At 45.4% G+C, this 14,261-nt stretch overlaps 1 protein-coding gene across 1 annotated transcript in view; it reads left to right on the top strand.

Annotated features, from left to right (window-relative positions):
* Window positions 1-14,261, top strand: part of LOC131108561 (cadherin-6-like) — a 354,525-nt gene that overhangs the window by 208,872 nt on the left and 131,392 nt on the right. Inside the window, exons 13-17 of the mRNA XM_058059595.1 lie at window positions 1,295-1,462; window positions 2,379-2,494; window positions 2,561-2,649; window positions 3,011-3,074; window positions 4,433-4,527. The gene's annotated coding sequence lies outside the window, so the exon portion shown is untranslated. The remainder of the gene's footprint in view (window positions 1-1,294; window positions 1,463-2,378; window positions 2,495-2,560; window positions 2,650-3,010; window positions 3,075-4,432; window positions 4,528-14,261) is intronic.

Genomic DNA, 14,261 nt, shown 5'->3' with positions numbered 1-14,261 from the left:
ATTCCTGGCTTTTTTTAGTCTTTACGAACACAATCTAATGATAATCTGATAATAATAATGTTTATTTATGAGTCGTGTTCATTTTTTTGTAGCGGTGTAGTAGACTGACAACTGGTTGTCTCACCCCCCCAAAAAACTACGATAAAGAGCAAGATAGAGTCTTGCTGGAAAAGTGCAAGAAAAACGGCTTTAGAAGAGGCGAAGTGCTCATTATTAATGGGGAAACACTCGGAAAAAAAACATCCTCAGAAGGAATTTTCATGAGCCCTGGGTTTCTAAAAATAATTTTTAAAAAGCACAGCAATATAAGGGTGCGCTTTGTGAGCGGCTGGAAGCGACTCAGCGGCCCGCTTTGAATTACGATAGCCCGGCGTTGTCTTTGAAAAGGCGCCTCATGACCAGAACAGAACAGCGGAGAAAAAAAAAAAAGCGTCGGATAAAACGAGTCCTGCTGATGGCGGCAAGCTGATACGTAATAAGACGGCGGAGAGGCGGCACGGCGAAAGAGAGACATCCCGGCAATTTGCTCACTTGTCGCACCCCCCCCCCCAAACGTGTGCTCTCCCATGTGATCCATCACGGCCATGATTGGAGGCGGAGGTCAAGTTAGCATCTGGACCCGTTTGGGGAGCGCCAGGGTGGGAGACCGTCCACGCTTGGCCTGTTTAAGATGATGCAAACGCTTCCTGATGGATGAAGAACCTCCCTTCCATCCATCATTCTTCCATCCTGAAGGGCCTTAATCTTCTGCAAACACAATCCTCCCTCATCTCACCTCCAGTGCTTCCAGGCGGGGGCCTTGTTGTGTCCCACGCAACCGCCTGACTGCCTTGGAGGTTCACGGCCTTGAGTGGCGTCGGGGGAGTCGCTCTTGAGCGATGCGCTTCCACGGTGTACCTGTCCCGTTATTTATTAGCGCTGTGACATGAGTAATGCTCAAGTAAATGTTTGTTGACGTGCCATTAATTGGTATCAGCCCAGACGACGCAAGTTCACGCCGACGATGGCGCGGGAACGGCCGCAGAACGACGAAGAATTCGACATACGAGACGCAGATTAATCACAATGAGGTCGTGGATGGCGTTATGTCGGACTCGTGCACAAAGTGACAATGATTTGTAAGATTTGGGCTTCGCTTTGCATTTGTGTTTTTTCACTCGGCTGATTGTCGGCCATGTTGAAGTTATATTGTCTGGTTCTCATGTGCTAAACTGGAGCTAGCAAAAAACAAACCCCCAACACCATGACGTTAAACGTTAAAACACAACAAAAATCACACAAAATGGTTGCTCAGGCACACAGCGATGATGGAGGGAGGAGAGGAAGTGATGTCTGCCTCCTCTAGGCCAGCTCCAGCTGATTGTTAATCGCCCTCACCTGGGATGAAACGTCCAGGTGTGTCACCCCTGGGGGAGAAACAGACACACACAAGCTGTCACACCCACTACAGGACATAACAAAGGTAAAGTACCTTTTTTATGTACTTTTATGTACTTGTATGCTTATAAAACTATCATGTGGCGTTATATAGTGAGTTATATAGCGTGTCACGACAATGTAAATATGGTATTTGGCAGTTTGGCTAGCGTAGCTAAACTAGCATCCGCCTTCTTGGCTTTGTTACAGTCTGGCTTTTGTCTCTCATTTGAAACTTTACCCTCATATTCCTGGTGTTTCCACCAGGAAACGACAGTATTATTCTTTCTTTTTATAGTTTTCAGTGTTTTAACTGTAATAAGAAACTCATTTGTGGTCCTGTTGGATTAGCATAGCTTCCAATCAACTTAGCAACAACAAGTACAGTAATATATCCTGTAGCCAATATAATCAGGCCTTCAAAATAAAAGAGGCAGACTACTAAATTAAAAGGGTTGCACCACAACAGGAAGTCAGGTTATTACACCAAAAAATATTACGTTTTTGCTGGTGGAAGATCACAATTTATGTAAATTTCTGTCAATTATGAATTATTACCAATGTACTTGCTGTTTAACATACACCTGCTCATGAACCTTGCATAACTCCATGCTTGCCCCGACCTTCCCACCTTCAAAAAAACAACTAAAAACCCACTTGTTTTTAATGTCTAACTTTGTATACCTGACTGCTGCGCCCCGCCCCGCTTTTAGCCTTGTTTTAGCTCTGAATTAATGTATGGATATTGTATTTTAATGCATCGTTTACTTTGTTTTTACTCAACTCTATTTTTATTTCCTTTTTCTCTACTGTAAAGCGGCTTTGAGTACTCTAAAAAGCACTGTACAAATAAAATGTATTATTATTTTAACAATGCTAATAGTTTTTAATGAACTAACACTGTCCTCTCATCATCATTATCATCATCTAAGCTGGAATGCCGTAACTTCCTGTTTTGACAGATGTGCTAAAGCAAGAGCCCATAAGCATGGACCATAACACGCCTTTTAGTGGTCCTCAATCTGCAGGCCAGACTTCATTAAGCAGCTCCACTTTGCACCACATCATCATTGGACTGGTGAGTATGTGAAGTTTTTATATGCTGGTGACCTTTTACAAGTTCATTAAACACTTCCTCATTCAGATAGGAGCCTAGGAAGTGACAGCCAGTTGCCCCGAGGTGTTGGGATGGGGCTTCGGGGGGGGGGGGGGGCATCCATCCATCCGCCTTGAGTGAGTATCATTGTCTTGTTTTTGAGATGTTGTATTTTCTTGCTTTTGTGCTTCTTCAGCTGCAGATCCACTCCAGCTGCTTTTTGATTAGCCGCTGCGCTAAAAGAACAGGAATTATTTGACCCGCTCTTGTCCAATTCCGCACGCCTCAGCATTCCTAAATCAATGCGGAAACAAAAAAAGAGCCAGATCCCTCACATCGGTTTCTGTGTTTCTGACTCCTACGCTGATGCGAGCGCACTCCATCCCGTGCGCTGCCAGCGTCTTTGTGATGGTGGGCTGCCTGCCAGCGATGCGGGTGAAACCGGGTGGCCGCTCTCTTGAGTGTATAATCACTGTTATCTCCGCCATGTTCCCACAGGCTCAAACCATCAATCCAGCGGGGGTGAGAGCTGCCAGGAGGGGGAAGGAGAAAAAACATTATTGTGAGTTATCACAGAGAACAACAAAACAAGCCTCGCATCACATGTTCCTTCGCGGCGCAGTCATCACATTCCTCACGGCCGCGGGTTAAACATCCACAAAGGTTTCCTTCCACACAATAGCAACGATAACGTTTCCGTTGCACGTTACGGACACATCGCCGAACAATGGCTTCAGTACATCTTAAAAAGATGCAGACGATGCTGTAAACTTCATATAATGTATGCAATTTACCAGTACGCCCTCTCCTGTCACCCCATTGGCTGCTCTGTCCGATGAACTCCAACACAAGCATTGCGTCACAGAATACATCATATTTTACTATAATATCATGCTCACAATGTTGCACATGCACATGGCGTTGGAATGGCTTCGCTCAAATCCACATATGTTGCGTGAAGCGTTTCCAATTTTAATCACATCGGGAGGCTTTGAAAAGTAAGAGGCTACAATAAAATATGCAAATGAGTAATAGATAGTGTGTACGGAAGTACTCTGTCTTTCAAGGAGGTGCACGTGCAGTGTTGTTTAAACACTAACTTAACATCGCTTAAAGTACTGATTTTATTCAGTGTAAATACTTGAGATGTACTGTACGTGTACCTTTATGTACTGGATATATTGCTACGACTACTCTTAACGCTGAAGCGTCCATTTATCTATCATTTATACTGATTTCATTCATGTATATTAAGTTATTGTTCGTATTATACAATTTTTATGTACTTGTTTATTTGAACCGCAAATGTAAGTCATAATTACGAGATATTTATGGGGTAAGAATGTCATAATTATCACTCTGTCAAGGAGGAGCATGTGCAGTGTACACTAACTTAAAGTACTTATTATTCAGTGTAAATACTTGAGCTGTATTGTATATATACCTATATATATGTACTGGATATATTGCTGCGACTACTCTTAACACTGTCTTGTTGTGAAGCGTCTATTTATATTCATCATTTATACTGATTTCATTCATGTGTATTTATTAAGTTATTGTTTGTATTACAATGCAATACAATACAATAACTCCATTTTTATTTTTTATGTACTTATTTTTTTCAACTGCAAATGTAAGTCATAATTAAGAGATATTTATGAGGTAAGAATGTCATAATTATGATATAAATATGTGCCGCCACCTCCACTTGTGACTTTTTTTTCCCCCTTAATTTTCACTTTTTATGTCATAATTGTGACATCAATGGGTTTTTTTTTCTTTCAGTATCAGAAATACTTAACTTAATACTTAATACTTAACTTATACTGCTAATTTGTAGTATATTAGTATATACACGCTATTAGTAATTGCTACAATGCTGCAATGTCAGCTACCAATGCCATGTTTGTGTTGCAGAACCACACTTCATCTATCCATAATCCCGATTGGCTATGCTATGCTATGCCGGGTGCCAGGGAGGCGGAGCTTATCCGAGAGACAACAATTCCCAGGTAACTAAAAGTCACGCTAAGTGGCACCATACGAGCTAAATAAGTGCGTGCAGTCAGCTGAGTCTCTTCCTGGCCGCACGCTGGATTTTAAATAAGAGCATGGTGAATTCTTACTTAGTTTGTCTTACCGGTGTCAAGCATTTAATTGCGTCAGTTTATTGCCGAGAAGCCTGATCATTAGCGGCGTCTGGAACACCATCTACCTTCATTTAGGCTCTCGATTAAAGCGGCTACGTCAAGTGAGCGCGCCACGCTGCACTGCGCCCTTAATGCTGCTGACACCGTGTTAGCCAATGTGTCACTGTCAGAGTGTTCAGCACAAAATACTGACTGCGAGTCGGAAATTGCCTCCGGAGTTGACTGTGTGAGAGCTTTATTTGGCCAAGGCGAGTGGGAGGGTTTGACGCCAAGCGCTCTCCAGAAATATTTAATGCTTGTGAGAGAGACGTTTTTAGTGCTCAGACTTCATGGCTATGCCTACAAGTTGGGATTGGATGTGACTGATATCACGGGGGGACATTTTTTTTTAAAAACAAACAGTGAGATGGAGGCATATGTTTGAACATAAACAATCCTTATGACTTCAGCCGCCCGGTCTAACAAGACGAGTTAGTGTACAAGTGAGTATAGCATAGCAACTAAGCCATAAGTCACTGCTTTTCCTATCGATCAGTGCTGCAGAATAACCCACAATGGAGCTAAAGAAAGTAGCAAGTAATAGCACTTTGTTGCAGAATGTGCAGAAACACTATTTCAATTCAAGAAATAACACACAGCAAAACATAGCGGCGGCGTCTGTTGGGATCTCACCATCCTTAAGTCACGTCTTATTACGCTCATATTACGTGTTCATGTGTCCCTTTTATTCATCATTTGTTATACTTTCTATATAATATTATTATTATTATTATTATTATCCAACTGTGAGTAATGAGGCACAATAAGAGCCAATTGTGGTCCTGCAGTGTCCCCACATAGGTCATTGGTGTGCATGACAGGAAGTTTGGTGTATTATTGAGCTGGTGTTACGGTTATTTTTGATATTTTTGACATGCAAAGAGATGCTTTCTATGTCTTATCATAGAGCAGACTAATCAGATTAGAGGACAGGGCAGCTCGTGGCTCCTCCTCCCTCCATGGAGGCCTCTCACACGGCCAGGCAAACAGTCCAATCCTTCCATTAATCTTCATTTCCGCTTTGTCCCACATGATGCACCGATATCGCAGGCCTAAAAGAAAAGAAACGAAAAAAAAAAAAAAACACAGCTTTCATATTTCCCAGTACTTCTCGTTTGCCATCTTGCCAGAGCGATTTATATCGTAATTATCCAGGCGTCCCCTCGTGGGCTTGTTGTCCTTTGAGGCAGCCGAAGTGCGAGGTGTGAAACACACTCCCACGCCTCAGACAGATGTTAGCTTCCCCCCCCCCCCCCCCCTTTCCTTTTTATTTTATCTCGCTGTTAGCTACGCGGCCAAGTGAAGTGTAAAATCACAGAAAATGTTGCGGTGCCAAAGCTTCCCCCGGGCTTCAAGTCGGCAACAGGTCGTGGGAATCCCAAAAAACCCACTCACATAATAAACATGGCGCCTGGTGTCACACTCGGCTCCAATGCGTGTCATTAAACGTCACAGTTGTTCAGCCTTAACAGCCTCGTCCCGAGCTTACAGAAATCACGGCGGCGCTCGCTCTTGGCACGGCCGGATCCAGCCGTGGTCACATGGTCGCCGGGAATGGAGGATCGAAAATGGCACCCGTTAAGATTTTTTGTATTCATGTTCCGCAAATCAAATATGTCCATGTTTGATGTGTAGAAAAACTGTTTAAAATACGCTTTTTAACATTAGAGCCCTCTAGAAATGAAATAACACCCCTATAGTCACCTTTACATTCATATTATCTAATATAGGAGACATAAAAGTAAATTAGTTTGTAAATACACAGGACCTGGTGCCTGTCGATGGTGATCACATGACGCGTGGATGTTGACAGTGGCGTGGGAACTTTTATATAAGTATTTTTAATATGCAAATATGAACAGCCGTGGGAACTTTTATTTATTATTATTTCATTAATTCATTCATTTTCTACCGCTTATCTTCACGAGGGTCTCGGGGGTGCTGGAGCCTATCCCGGCAGTCTTCGGGCGTGAGGCAGGATACACCCTGGACTGGTGGCCAGCCAATCACAGGGCACATATAGACAAACAACCATTCACACTCACATTCATACCTATGGACAATTTGGAGTCGCCGATTAGCCTAGCATGTTTTTGGAATGTGGGAGGAAACCCACGCATGCACGGGGAGAACATGCAAACTCCACACAGAGATAGACGTGAGTGGAATTGAACTCGGGTCTCCTAGCTGTGGGGCCAGCGCGCTAACCAGTCCTTTTTTTTGTTTTCATGTTCCGCAAATCAAATATGTCCATAATTGGCGTGTAGGAAAACTGTTTATGACCTTCATAATAGACTTTTTAACATTAGAGCACTCCTGAAATGAAATAGCACCCCTATAGTAACCTTTACAATATAGTAAACATAAAAGTAAATTACTTTGTAAATACACAGGACCTGGCGCCTATAGACGGTGATCACATGACGCGTGGGGACTTTTATAAAAGTATTTTTAATATACAAATATGAACAGTATGTATGTTTGGCTGAGCTACCAATCGAATTTGACTCTAAAGCCCTCACCGCTATGATCACACGTTGTGGAGAAAAACAAGCCAATTATTGCGCGTGCAAAAAGGGAAAGTCGACTCGCCTTGCGTCCGTCTTGAAGTGTAAATGCAAGCGCCCGCCCGAGAAAGTGTTAAAACGTCTGTCTTGTTCCCATCACCTTCTTCACTGAGTGCATATTTGTGTTTAGTTCACACTCGCCTGAGGGCAGAGCGCTGTAACTTGGCATTGGCCGCAACTGCCAGGGGCGCCGCTCTAGCCGGCACTTAATAAATGACGAGCAATAAGAGGCCCTGTTGTGATGGACTATGAAATATACAGCTCAACTTAAACAATTTATACACCAGGGTACTTTGAGGGATAAAGAAATGCCAATCTGGACCGACTTCTGCAGAGCGAAGCCGAACTGACCTGGAAGGCAGCGTGATTTTAGCCAAACTTGTCGAGAAGGAAGTTTGCGAGCTGACTTCCTGCCGCAGCAGCGTCTGACCACCACGGGAGTGAAGGTGCACGGCACGATGCGATGCCGGCTGCTAAATAAATGATTCCCTAAAGAGTTCATGCCCTGCAGGGAGGAACACAACAAGCTGTCTCAACTCTGGAAAATCACCCATCCGAGTTCATTCCTCCATGTCTGTGACTCACTATCGCTAATGCACACTGTGGAGTTTTCAGGATTTAATCGCGGGGACACAAAGGCGATGGCGGTGTGGGCGGACCAGGCAGCAATAATGAGAGGTTTTGTCTGTGGACCTGGACGGTCAAGAGGGATGCTCAGTGTAGCCCGGATTGAATTAGTGGTTTCCTAGTTGGAGTCCGGTCCAGTTCATTTCCCCGCTGTATGGCACGGAAGGGTGACTTACAGTTTTATCGCTAAGGCCCCCGGTCGGTTGGTCATTTTGGCAAAAAAAAAAAAAAACATAAAAATGCTGAAGTGAGAAAACAGAGTACCCGGCATCAGTGTGCAGCCAACATTTATTCCCTCGGAGCGCTTTTATCTTTTGGAGGATGCGAGCGCAACTCGAAATCCAATCTGCCTTCCCTGAAAATCACTCCCACGTTCACCCCACTCGGAGCGCCCCTGGCTCCTCTGTGCGCTGGAGGACTCTTCACACCGAATGTCCAACCCGTGACCTTCCAAATAGAGCGCGCCGCCACCTATAATCAAAAAGCATCTTACACCTAATCTGCTGTGTCCTGATGGGGTGAGAGGTTCTTGACACAGGCGGGGGGGGGACGGGGACCTATAGTGGGGGTGGGCGGCGATTCACGTGGACAATCTGGCTGATTTGAATACACGCATGGCCGAAAAAGAAACACCTTATCGAGATGTGATAAATACGCCGTAGCCGGCTGCATCCGGCTGATAAGCCTCACCGCTGCGTCCTCGCCGCATGGCCGCTCTAATTAAAAACCCTCAACCACACACCTGACGCGCGTTTAAAAATGACGCACAAGATTCGTCCCAAAAAAGCTGCCTTCCCCCCCCCCGTCTTGACCACCTGCCGGCGCCCCGCGATTCATCAGTATTCATCATATCGCCTCCTCCTTCCTGTCACACTGGAGCCCCGAGGCCATCCGTGGTGGACCTCTACCCACATGGGACCTGTTGGTCCTCCTGACACCTGTCTGCCTGGGGTTGACCCCAGTCACGCAAGGAATCACACTACAATGCCTCCAAGTGGTAATCTGCCAGAATGGCCACACTTTGACGGGCAGATACCGCCATTGACATGCGGCAGGATTCTCGACACGAAAACAGCCTTCACTCGGGCAAAAAAAGGCTTTTCATATTTTCTCTGGTCACTTTCACGCTCCGATTGTTTGTTTGTCAATCTTTCTCTTGCTTAGAGGTAGACCTTTATGGGATCTAAAGGTTTTCCGATAGAGATGCTTTATGACTCTTTGCGGATCAATAACATTCACCGTATAGATTCAGGCGATGATGGAGACCTTTGAACCTCCACTAAAATATTAATATTTAATATCTCCCGTGTGGCGTCACGGCAGTCGAGTGGTTAGCAGACCTCACAGCGAGGAGACCAGGGTTCAATTCCCACCCTCGGCCATCTCTGTGTGGAGTTTGCATGTTCTCCCCGTGCATGCGTGGGTTTTCTCCGGGTACTCCGGTTTCCTCCCACATTCCAAAAACATGCTAGGTTAATTAGCGACTCCAAATTGTCCAAATGAAATGATGCTTATAATGTATATTTTAGTTGGGAACTGATATTTTCCAGAAACTTAATTGTTAATTAGCAACTCCAAATTGTACATCGCTGTGAATGGTGCGAATGAAATGATACTTATAATGTAGCTTTTAGTTGGGAACTGATATTTTCCAGAAACTTAATTGTTAATTAGCAACTCTAAATTGTCCATAAGTATGAACGTGAGTGTGAATGGTTGTTTGTCTATATGTGCCCTGTGATTGGCTGGCCACCAGTCCAGGGTGTACCCCGCCAGCAAACCCCCCGCGACCCTCGTGAGGAAAAGCGGTAGAAAATGAATGAATGAATGAGTATCTCCCGTCACATTGTCAAACATAAACACGACGTTCAGGAGCTGGCGTTAAACCGCTAAATTTGATTCGCAGTTGGACCCGTGGTAATTTGTTTCTTTCCAAAGCGCCCGCCGGAACAATGATCCAAAGGATTTTTGTCCTCCAGATGTTGGGATTACAATATGTGGTTTAATTCGTTCAAAGGGATCATCTTCATCCCTGTAAAGCTGCTCCTCCGTGGACGTGTTTGAACGCAAAAACATATGACTTAAGGATATGCTAATAATATATTTGGAAAACAAGAATGTATGTTTTGTCTGTGGAATACCTCGAATGAACAGATAAAATATATGCAGACGTCCCTTTGCTATATTGCAATAAAATATTGCATAAAAATCAACTATTGCTTATTATTAGTGAAAAATATGTAGTAATATGTAACAGTAATGTTGTGAGACTTGACGTTAGATTCAATTACCTTTCACACTGCATGGAGACCGGCTGTGTGTGTATACGCAATGTGGTCACCGCTGCCCGATACAGACCGTCGACATTTTCCACCGCCATTCGTCACTGAGCACGCTCAGTCGGTCATGTCGCACTAGCCTCACCGCAAACAGAGGCGCCGACCTCTCGGGAAGGCGACGTTCAGTTTGTTTGTCATCTTGCTACCTGGCGAGTCGCATGCGATCACGGCCGGCCTGCCAAGTGACCTGTAACATGTTCCCCTCTTACTCTGAACGCGCCCAGAGGAGAGACGGTAAAATGTGGATTTAACCTGATGCCTTTTTCCGGAAGTGTCCTCGGGAGGGAATTTGCCGCTGGACCGGATTCTGAAAACTCTGAAAACTGTTGGCAAGACGCTTAAGTGTCAGGATTTAACCATTCAGCCCGCAGGAGGGGAACCTTTCTGGCTCGGTTAGCTTTTCCAGCGCACTTATGCTCTTTCAAAGTGGCATTGCTGAAATATGCAGCGTGGAGCAGGAGCTCGCCCGGGGTCATCTTCCCACCAACCCGAGGGTGTGATAAGAACACAAAGAAGTTGTAAAATGGGTAAATGTTGGGTAACATGCAGGAGAGGTGCTGCCTGGGATTGATAAACAAACGTCCCGTTAAAGCAAGGCGGCGAGGACATGACCGGGAACAACAAGCAGGCCAAGTGAGTTCATGCTGGGTCCCCCGCAGATGTGTGAAATGTGTTCTTGTCGGCCTTCAGGGAGGGAAACTGGGAAGACTAGACGACAGTTTGAGGAGACGCGGTGGGAGAAGAAAAGATATGTCCTCCGTAGAGACCTTGTCTGTGAAAAGCAGATATGGCGGCTGCATAGATTCATGGACAAAAAAGTTCCCAAAACACAACTCCCAGACTCAAAATAGTGCCGAGTGTTGAAAGAAGGCAGAAATGTCTTGACGGAGGGAAGAAGCTGCCAGCGTGCGCCTGGGGACCTGGGAAAAAATAGCCGTGCGTGTCACATGCTAAAGCCAACATCCTCTTATTTGTCTTTAAAAGTGAAGTGCTGTCAAATACTTCACTCTTTCAAAGTCCAGTCCACAATGGATGTCTACTTTTGACTTGTTTGCTGGATAAGTCATCAAATCAAAACTCTTCATATGAAGGCTGCTGGTGCACGCTTGATAGATGTGTTGTTGACCCGACTCCCATCAAGGACACGGGAGGATGTTCTCTTTTGTTCAGGGTTCCTAAGTCGGTTTGGAAAGAATGGAAGTGGATTTGTATGGAAAGACTGTTGTCCATTTTTGCTGCTGCTTTCACAGTCCCCACCTTGGACACTGTCCCCACCTTGGAGACCGTCTCCACTTTTTACACTGTCCCCACCTTCGGCGCTGTCCCCACCTTGGAGACCATCCCCACCTTTTACACTGTCCCCATCTCGGACACTGTCCCCACCTTGGGCGCCGTCCCCGTCTTGGACGCCGTCCCCGTCTTGGACGCCGTGCCCGTCTTGGACATTGTCCCCGTCTTGGAGACAGTCTCCACTTTTTACACTGTCCCCACCTTGGAGACCGTCTCCACTTTTTACACTGTCCCCACCTTGGGCGCTGTCCCCACCTTGGACACCATCCCCACCTTTTACACTGTCCCCATCTCGGACACTGTCCCCACCTTGTACACTGTCCCCACCTTGGACGCCATCCCCACCTTGGGCGCCGTCCCCACCTTGGGCGCCGTCCCCACCTTGGAGACCATCCCCACCTTTTACACTGTCCCCATCTCGGACACTGTCCCCACCTTGTACACTGTCCCCACCTTGGACGCCATCCCCACCTTGGGCGCCGTCCCCACCTTGGGCGCCGTCCCCACCTTGGAGACCATCCCCACCTTTTACACTGTCCCCATCTTGGGCGCCGTCCCCGTCTTGGACAAGGTCCCCGTCTTGGAGACCGTCCCCACCTTTTACACTATCCCCACATTGGAGACCGTCTCCACTTTTTTACACTGTCCCCATCTCAGACAGTCCCCATCTTGGACACAACTCCTAACTCCTCACTTTTCTGACAACAGGCTCATAAAGGCCAAATATGAAGACTAGTTGACCAAAAGTCCCAAATGGACACATAAAGCCAAATGCAGACTTTGGAATGAATGGAATGAATGGAATTTGTCACTGCCAGTAGGAACTCTGTTGTGTTCTCCATCATAATTCAAAAGCAAACAACTTGAACAACCATAATTCATAAGTAATAATATTCCAAATGAGTGATTATGTTTCATTACTGCTTATGTCAGATCGCTGTGAAGATTAGCTAGCTACCAATGAGTTGCCGACTCCGGAGCCTCGTTTGTTTGTGCAGCGATGCAAGCACAATTCCAGGTGCGGCGCATTTGCATCGCCAAAGTACAACACGCGCCCTGAGACCCGAGCAAATGCAAACATCAACTAACGTTGGAGAAAAGTTGGAGCCGCAGCAGGTTGAATGAGCTTTGATTAGAATCTACAGGAGGAGATTAGAAAAGAGGAACAAACGGTTAGTTGTGGCAAAGCGCTTTCTCTGAACCCGACGCCGCATCTGCTTGATGTGCGATGGGAACACATGCAGGAGACATGAGAGAATACGCGGCAAAGCTAATTTAAATTGAGCTTTATTTTAGCGGCGCAATAGAAAGGGGCCACAGAGGGATTGGCTCATCAAACAAAGCGGGAAGCGTCTCAGTGGGAAGGGAAGAAAGGAATAATAATTGTCTACACTCTGAAGGTCTCGGATTTGTCATTATAGAAGAGGAGAACAGAGGGAGAAATAATGGTCCAGGGACTTGTAACGTTATTTAAAGAAGTTCTAATCATTAGTCGGCCGTGCGGTCAGGGCAGCCGTCGCAACCTCCTCCGCCGTCAAAGAGGATTAAGGTGAAGTTTGTGAACCGGCGGTGCAGGAGCGAGTTCTCGATGATCGCCAAGAATATCGTAAGAAATAACGTGAAGTATGTCAACATGTCAACAGTTCCCAGAAATTGACTCTTTTCTAAACTAATGTTGGCTTATTCGGCGATGGAACCCACTTTGCGATCAATCGCCTCAAGTTGGGCGGATGTCTCCTTGCCGTTCATGTAGAACAATAAGAGCAAGGACATTTCTATGAGCACTTTAAACATCATATTGATTACGCAATAAAGCCGCCGCTTTATTCGAACATGGCCCCTTTATGGCGCAGATTGCAATGAATAGCTTTTAATACAAACTCCAATAAGGTTCTGTTTGTCGAGTCAGCTGCCTCTGAAGATGAAGTTCAGCGACGGGGATGATTTGTTTATTAAGGAACGACTGAATGAGAGCTTCATTAACGGCGTTCCTGTTTTTCTTTTTTTTTTTTTCCAAATGAGCATGTCACATTTCCCTCTCCGTCATTAGTCAAAGAGGCCTAATTTAACGTATGTGATTTCTTGTCAGCGATAAATAACCCGCAGAGGCTTGATGGAGAGAGCTTGGAATACAAATACGAGCTGACAGTGGGAAGGAGATGTAACATCCAGTAACCTTTATCGGTGCTTGTTTTGGTCCGTGGACCTGCAGAAAATGTACCTTATTTATCACGTTTTCCAGACCATCAGTCAAAATATCCATTATGAGGATATTTATTTTGAAATATTAAAAAAAATATTTAAAAAAATATTAAAATTAAGCAGTACAAAATACACAGTATAAAAAAAAAAAAAACAATATAAACAAATCAACAGGGCTGCATGGCGGACGAGTGGTTAGCGCGCAGACCTCACAGCTAGGAGACCCGGGTTCAATTCCACCCTCGGCCATCTCTGTGTGGAGTTTGCATGTTCTGCCCGTGCATGCGTGGGTTTTCTCCGAGTACTCCGGTTTTCCTCCCACATTCCAAAAACATGCTAGGTTAATTGACGACTCCAAATTGTCCATAGGTATGAATGTGAGTGTGAATGGTTGTATGTCTATATGTGACCTGTGATTGGCTGGCCACCAGGCCAGGGTGTACCCAGCCTCTCGCCCGAAGAAGACAGCTGGGATAGGCTCCAGCACCCCCCACGACCCTCGTGAGGATAAGCGGTAGAAAATGAATGAATA

This window comes from Doryrhamphus excisus, chromosome 21 (genome assembly GCF_030265055.1).
Source record: "Doryrhamphus excisus isolate RoL2022-K1 chromosome 21, RoL_Dexc_1.0, whole genome shotgun sequence".
NCBI lineage: Eukaryota > Metazoa > Chordata > Actinopteri > Syngnathiformes > Syngnathidae > Doryrhamphus > Doryrhamphus excisus.
Note: the sequence above shows the minus strand (reverse complement) of the source record. Positions and strands in the feature narration are given on the sequence as shown.